Source organism: Trachypithecus francoisi, unplaced genomic scaffold (assembly GCF_009764315.1).
Source record: "Trachypithecus francoisi isolate TF-2019V2 unplaced genomic scaffold, Tfra_2.0 Lachesis_group5, whole genome shotgun sequence".
Lineage (NCBI taxonomy): Eukaryota > Metazoa > Chordata > Mammalia > Primates > Cercopithecidae > Trachypithecus > Trachypithecus francoisi.
The window spans coordinates 23,008,251-23,015,326 of record NW_022681470.1 but is presented as its reverse complement, the minus strand read 5'-3'; the positions used below and the strand labels follow the sequence as shown (position 1 = coordinate 23,015,326).

The 7,076-nt window shown below is 41.2% G+C and overlaps 1 pseudogene; it reads right to left on the bottom strand.

Annotated features, from left to right (window-relative positions):
- Window positions 1-695: 695 nt before the first annotated feature.
- LOC117076572 lies at window positions 696-6,868 on the bottom strand (annotated as a pseudogene).
- Between the last annotated feature and the right edge of the window lie 208 nt (window positions 6,869-7,076).

Sequence of the window (7,076 nt, the reverse complement as noted above, 5' to 3'; positions counted from 1 at the left end):
AAATAAAAAATTCTCAATCATACTATACAGTTGCAACTCTTCCCCTTAACAGACCTGTCCCAGTCCAATATCCTGAGCCAGTCTCCAGGACTACTCGCTGGATTTTGTCACTTTCCTGGGTTGGATCCTCCATATCCTGGATCTCATTTCTTTCTCTTAGTTTACTTCTTCATTTAGATGTAGTACATTCTCAAGCAACTTCCTGAGAAAGGTGCATGGGAGATAAAATTTTCTATTCCCAGTCTAAAAATAATTTTACCCTCACATTTGACTATTAGTCTAGTTGTAGAACTTTAGGTTAACTTTTTTTTCCCCTCAAAAACTTGTTGACATTTCTACATGGTCTACCAACATCCAGTGCTGCTACTGCTAAGTCCACTGCTAGCTTGTGTATTGTTTCTTTGTGGGCACTCTATTTTTGTTAGTTTTCTTCTTGGAAGCCTTTAGGAATTTCATCCTTGAGTGTTACATTTCATGATGAGACATCAAGGTTTGAGTCATTTGTATTTGTTACACTGGGAATGTGGTGGACTCTTTCAATATGGAAACTTTGCTCTTGGGCTCTAAGAATTTGCTTCTATTATTTCGTTGGCAATTTTCTCTCCTGTATTTTCTCTACTTTCTGGTTTGTTTTTTGTTTGTTTGTTTTTTTCACTAATAGGACTTTTTATTTGCTACTATTGTAAGTCTGAACTTTAAACACATTCTTGGACTGGTGGTTCATATCCATCAGCTCGTTCAACTTTATCAACTGTCTCATCCCCAGTAGCTTTTCCTGAACTACTACCTTCACCATGAAGCTCCATGAGTCTTCTCAATTCAAACTCAGGCTTCTTCAGCATTTTTACTTTTCTAACGAAGACACCATGGAGAGGACAAGTAGATTGGCAAGGCTTTTCTATGTCTTTTTCAATGTTGTCTGGATGAAGCAATTTATTGCTTCAATAATTTTTTCTTTTTTTATTATACTTTAAGTTCTAGGGTACATGTGCACAACGTGCAGGTTACATATGTATACATGTGCCATGTTGGTGTGCTGCACCCATTAACTAGTCATTTACATTAGGTATATCTCCTAATGCTATCCCTCCCCCCTCCTCACAATAGACCCCGATGTGTGATGTTCCCCTTCCTGTGTCCAAGTGTTCTCATTGTTCAATTCCCACCTATGAGTGAGAATATGCGGTGTTTGGTTTTCTGTTCTTGTGATAGTTTGCTGAGAATGATGGTTTCCAGCTGCATCCATGTCCCTACAAAGGACACGAACTCCTCCTTTTTTATGACTGCATAGTATTCCATGGTATATATGTGCCACATTTTCTTAATCCAGTCTGTCACTGATGGACATTTGGGTTGATTCCAAGTCTTTGCTATTGTGAATAGTGCCGTAATAAACATACATGTGCATGTGTCTTTATAGCAGCATGATTTATAATCCTTTGGGTATATACCCAGTAATGGGATGGCTGGGTCACATGGTATTTCTAGTTCTAGATCCTTGAGGAATTGCCACACTGTTTTCCACAATGATTGAACTAGTTTACAGTCCCACCAACAGTGTAAAAGTGTTTCTATTTCTCCACATCCTCTCCAGCACCTGTTGTTTCCTGACTTTTTAATGATTACCATTCAGGACATAGACATGGGCAAGGACTTCACATCTAAAACACCAAAAGCAATGGCAACAAAAGCCACAATTGACAAATGGGATCTAATTAAACTAAAGACATTCTGCACAGCAAAAGAAACTACCATCAGAGTGAACAGGCAACCTACAGAATGGGAGAAAATTTTTGCAATCTACTCATCTGACAAAGGGCTAATATCCAGAACCTACAAAGAACTCAAACAAATTTACAAGAAAAAAAAAACCCATGAAAAAGTGGGCAAAGGATATGAACAGACACTTCTCAAAAGAAGACATTCATACAGCCAACAGACACATGAAAAAATGCTCATCATCACTTGCCATCAGAGAAATGCAAATCAAAACCACAATGAGATACCATCTCAAAACCACAATGAGATACCAGTTAGAATGCTTCAATTATTGAATAAATTTATTGATCACTTCTTTCCAGTTATTTGTCTGCACCTCTCAGGTCATTATTTGCAAATCTTCTTCTGGATTTGTCGGACCTGTTGGTGCTGAATATAAGAGGTCTTCCGTATCTGATTGTTGCGTTTTTAGTAAAACCAACACAGAACAGATTAAACAAGTAGCCATCATTAGTCTTGACATCGACATGAGTTTCAATCATTGTCTGCCATTTTTTGACCATGCAACACATTTTGTCATGGGTAAGATCCATGCCATGGAAGTTAGTCAGGCAGTTTTTGCCCTGAACATCTTCAGTAATCATCTTGAATTTTCTAAATACAACTTCATCATTCTGCAAATCAGCTTGACTCACTTCAAACATATGACCCTTGAGGCCATCAGATATAATTTTGGTTCCTTGGGTCCTGGTGATTAGTGTCCTTCCAATATTTCTTTTTTTTTTTTTTTTTTTTTTTTTGAGACGGAGTCTCGCTCTGTCACCCGGGCTGGAGTGCAGTGGCCGGATCTCAGCTCACTGCAAACTCCGCCTCCGGGGTTTACGCCATTCTCCTGCCTCAGCCTCCCGAATAGCTGGGACTACAGGCGCCCGCTACCTCGCCCGGCTAGTTTTTTGTATTTTTTAGTAGAGACGGGGTTTCACCGTGTTAGCCAGGATGGTCTCGATCTCCTGACCTCGTGATCCGCCCGTCTCGGCCTCCCAAAGTGCTGGGATTACAGGCTTGAGCCACCGCGCCCGGCCCCAATATTTCTTATATTAAACATAGCAGGTGCTTTCACATCATAGCAATCTTTCTTAGAAAATGGATCAACCACCTTCTTCTTGGCTCCCTTTTTGCCACCTTTAGTAAGACACTTGGTTCTTGCCAACCACCATGGTGCTACTCAGAAAGCCAAAATGGCTCTACTTTCTTTTTGTAGGATTCCTATTAGTCAGATGTTGAACTTCCTTTATTGGTCTGCCATAAAGTTCATTTAATTTCCTCAGAGATAATCCCTGTATTTTGTGTGGTTTTGCTTGTTTGTTTGCATAAGTTGAGGGGGCAAAATGCCTCAATGTTACTGTTTAGTGTGGGGAGTGAGGGAGATGTTGACTGTCCCATACATAGTTCCAATGATTGCCTCTGTTTATAACCCCACATGCCACTTCACTCTCCATTATGCCTAATGTCTTCAGTTCCTATGCCTCCTTTTAGCTTTGAATTTAACTTGACATAACACAAGTTTTCTCCTTAGTAGTAGCCCCCCCTTTCCTCTACTTCACCAGGTATCACCATTTCACCTATTTTCTATCTTCAAGAAATTTGCTGAAATTTCTCATTCTCTTCATTATAGAGAGATAACTTTTTATTATTATTTTACTATTATTTTAAAGGATCTTTCAGAAAGAGGAGATACATCTACATATAATCTTTATGCTCAGTCTTCCATCTTTACTCACAAGCTCAACTTTTATTTCTTTACCTGTTTGCCCTCTCTAGAGCAGTAAGCAAAGAGCAGCAACGCAGTATTTTCCTCTTTAATTTTGGGGCATAACACACACATGGCTAACCATCATTCCCTAAATTTTTGCTGAATTTCATAGATTTGCCTAGTGCAGGTCAGGTGCAGTGGCTCATCCCTGTAATCCCAGCAATCTCCACTTTGGGAGGCTGAGGCAGGTGGATCACTAGAGAGCAGGAGTTTAAGACCAGCCTGACCAACATGGTGAAACCCCATCTCTAATAAAAATACAAAACTTAGCCAAGTATGATGGTGCACACCTGTGGTCCTGGCTGCTCAAGAGGCTTAGTCTGGAGAATTGCTTGAACTCAGGAGGCAGAGGTTGCAGTGAGCTGACATCATGTCACTGCACTCCAGCCTGAGCAATAGGGCAAGACTTTCTCAAAAAAAAAGAAAAAAAAAAATGAATTGCCTAGAGCATATTATGCATGCTCAGTCACCCTAAGATAATTGCCAAGTTGTTAAGAGACCTATAAGGATATCCCTATAATAACCAGAGTCTCCAAATTTTTTTTTAATGATAAAATTTCAACAATTGCATTGAGGAGGACCACATAAGTGAATATTTAAAATGTAGAGGATCCAGAGAAATCTAGAACTTAACCTTCTACTTTATTGAGTCTTCAGCATGTAATACAGTGTGCTTTATATGCAAGAGACCCTGTTGGTGTTGCTTTTGTGTGTGTGTGTGTATACACACACATACATATATAATAAAGTTAGAAGAAATGCCACTTATCTGAATTCTGAGAATAGGAGGCATTTTTCTAAGTTGAAAACAAGAACTGCTTCTTCTCTTAGATTGAATAAATGCTGACTATTGTCTCAGATGTTGCTGCTTTTATTATTTAGAGTTGATAAACTCTCAAGATGTCAATCAATGAATTGAGGGGTTATCCCTCTTATCAATGATTTAGGATCTAGCTAATAGCTGATGAAAGAGCTTAATTCACAGAAGATTGGCTTTCTAGATATTTAGAGAGAAGCAGCCACTCAACTTCCAGAAAGAATAATAGTTCATTTCTCTCCCTTTATCTGAGCTGGCTGGTAACTTGGGAGAAGCAAAGAGCAGCCCAGATTGAAAGGTCAAGCTGGCAGTGTGTACTTAACTCTGACAGAAGAGAGAGTGTAAATCTTTGAATGTCCTGAGATAACAAAAGCCCAGTGAAAATACAAATAAAGTCATGTGGATCAGTATCTAAATCTGCTGCCTGCTGCCTCTAGTACAGATGTTCTGTGGTACAGCAGGAAAAGCAAGGGCTTCAGATTTGCACAGATTAATTTAACCCTGTTGCTTTCCAACTGTGTGATATTGGGGGAACTTTCTCAACCTTTCTGAGTTTTGCTTTCCTTATATAATGAGATTATTGAAGAAAATTAAATGAGAGAATGAGTACTAAAGAGCATGTCCAGCATAGCAGTTGCTCAATAGATGCTAGTTCTACTTTTCCTTTTATGTCTCAGGAAAGATAACTATGGTGCCTGGCTGTGAGAGCACGCCTATGAGAGACTGCGTTCTCATGGATCACACCTCTGCCTTGGTGATCAGAGGGCAGATTTACCACAGCATCCCCATTTTAGGGTATGCCCTCACTATTCTTCCTTATGTTCTTTTTTTCTCCTCTTTTCTTTTCTTCTTGCGCTCCCTTTCCCCAGCAAGTCTCATATCAGGTAATAAGAAAGGACATGTAAAGCAGGCGAAATGTAGAATTAAGAGTAGGGGAGAAGGGCCGGGCGCGGTGGCTCAAGCCTGTAATCCCAGCACTTTGGGAGGCCGAGACGGGCGGATCACGAGGTCAGGAGATCGAGACCATCCTGGCTAACACGGTGAAACCCCGTCTCTACTAAAAAAAAATACAAAAACTAGCCGGGTGAGGTGGCGGGCGCCTGTAGTCCCAGCTACTCGGGAGGCTGAGGCAGGAGAATGGCGTAAACCCGGGAGGCGGAGCTTGCAGTGAGCTGAGATCCGGCCACTGCACTCCAGTCCGGGCGACAGAGCGAGACTCCGCCTCAAAAAAAAAAAAAAAAAAAAAAAAAGAGTAGGGGAGAAAAGGGGAAAGGAAGGAAGAGATTGGTCACACTGCCACCTTCATCCATACAGTTTTGGGAGTTTTTTTGTTTATTGGTTTATTTTTATTTTTATTTTAAGTCCTGGGGTAAATGTGCCAGAAGGTTTGTTGCATAGGTAAACATGCCATGGTGATTTGCTGCACCTATCAAAGTTTGGGGTTTTGTTTATTTTGTTTTGTTTTTTGCCTCTCACTCCAGGGACTCTCATCTATGCCCTTTATTCCAGGGCACTAAAGGTTGGTAGTTTTCCATTCTGTATCTCCAGCCAGGCATCTCTGCTCTGAACTCTATAACTACATTGAAACAGCTAGTCAATGTCTCCACTTCTATGTCCGTAAGCGCTTCAAGCTCAACACAGCTGAACTCATCACTCCCCACCTGCCCTCCTTGACCCACAACCCACTGATCTTCCAGGATGGTCTGTTTTGGGCAGTGGCACTACCGTCTACCCACCTGCCCAAACCAGAAGCATTGGAGCCTTCCTTGGCATTTCCTCTCCATCAACTCCCACCTACATCTATCATCAAACTCTCCCGGAGTCTACCTTCTCTGGACTTCTATTATTCACATCTTAGGCCTCCAGGATCTGTTCTTCAGACCTCATTTTTTTCCTCATGATTTTTGTCTCTTTGTATTTCTGATCCTTGCTCTAAGATTTTTCTTTCACCTGAATTTCCATGTCTTTAAAATGGTTTTCAATAGGATCATCCTCTCCCTAATTTTTAAATGTAAAAATCATGGCTGTTTCTGTTTTGTGTTTGTTTTGTTTTCTGCTTCTAAGAGGTCTTTTTAAAATGCTATATGACTCTCCTTAAGTACTTATTTTTTTAAAAATAAGACCAATGCCTGTCTCCTCTAGCAGTTGTATTCAAAGGAGTTACCCGTCTGAGTGTTGTCATTGCTCTCTGTGGCTGTTGAGAACCCCTCGGTGCACTGAATTTTCCTTTGTGAACTCCTGATTCTACTCTTTCTTGGGACCCAGGTTAAGCTATCAAGAGTGGCAACGAACTTGGGAACATTGAAAAGCACAACAGCCTCTGACCCTAGGGACCAACCCAGGTGGCAGAATGCCTCTTCCCAGATGAAACCTCTGGAGGAAGTCTCCCTGCTCTCTATCTCCTCAGGAATAAAGACTACAGCTCTCAGGGGTAAGAGAACCCCATCCATGTTGCAGTCTTACCTCAGGTCCTCAGGAACAGGGTGGCCAACAGGTATTTCTAGGATCACGTTGGCCATGGATCTCCATGGCTCAAGCTCCCTGTAATAACTAAGTTTTGCTCCAGGGTTTTCCCCTATCTCAAGGTTCCTATCTTGGCCAGAAGGCTGAGCACTACTCCCAGAATCCTATAGAGCACAAACCTTCAGCTGGTAGTTGGATTTGAGCTAGGGTAAAAAAGCTGTAGGACACATGCTTCAGCTGCCATCATCCCAGAATTTCCTCCAC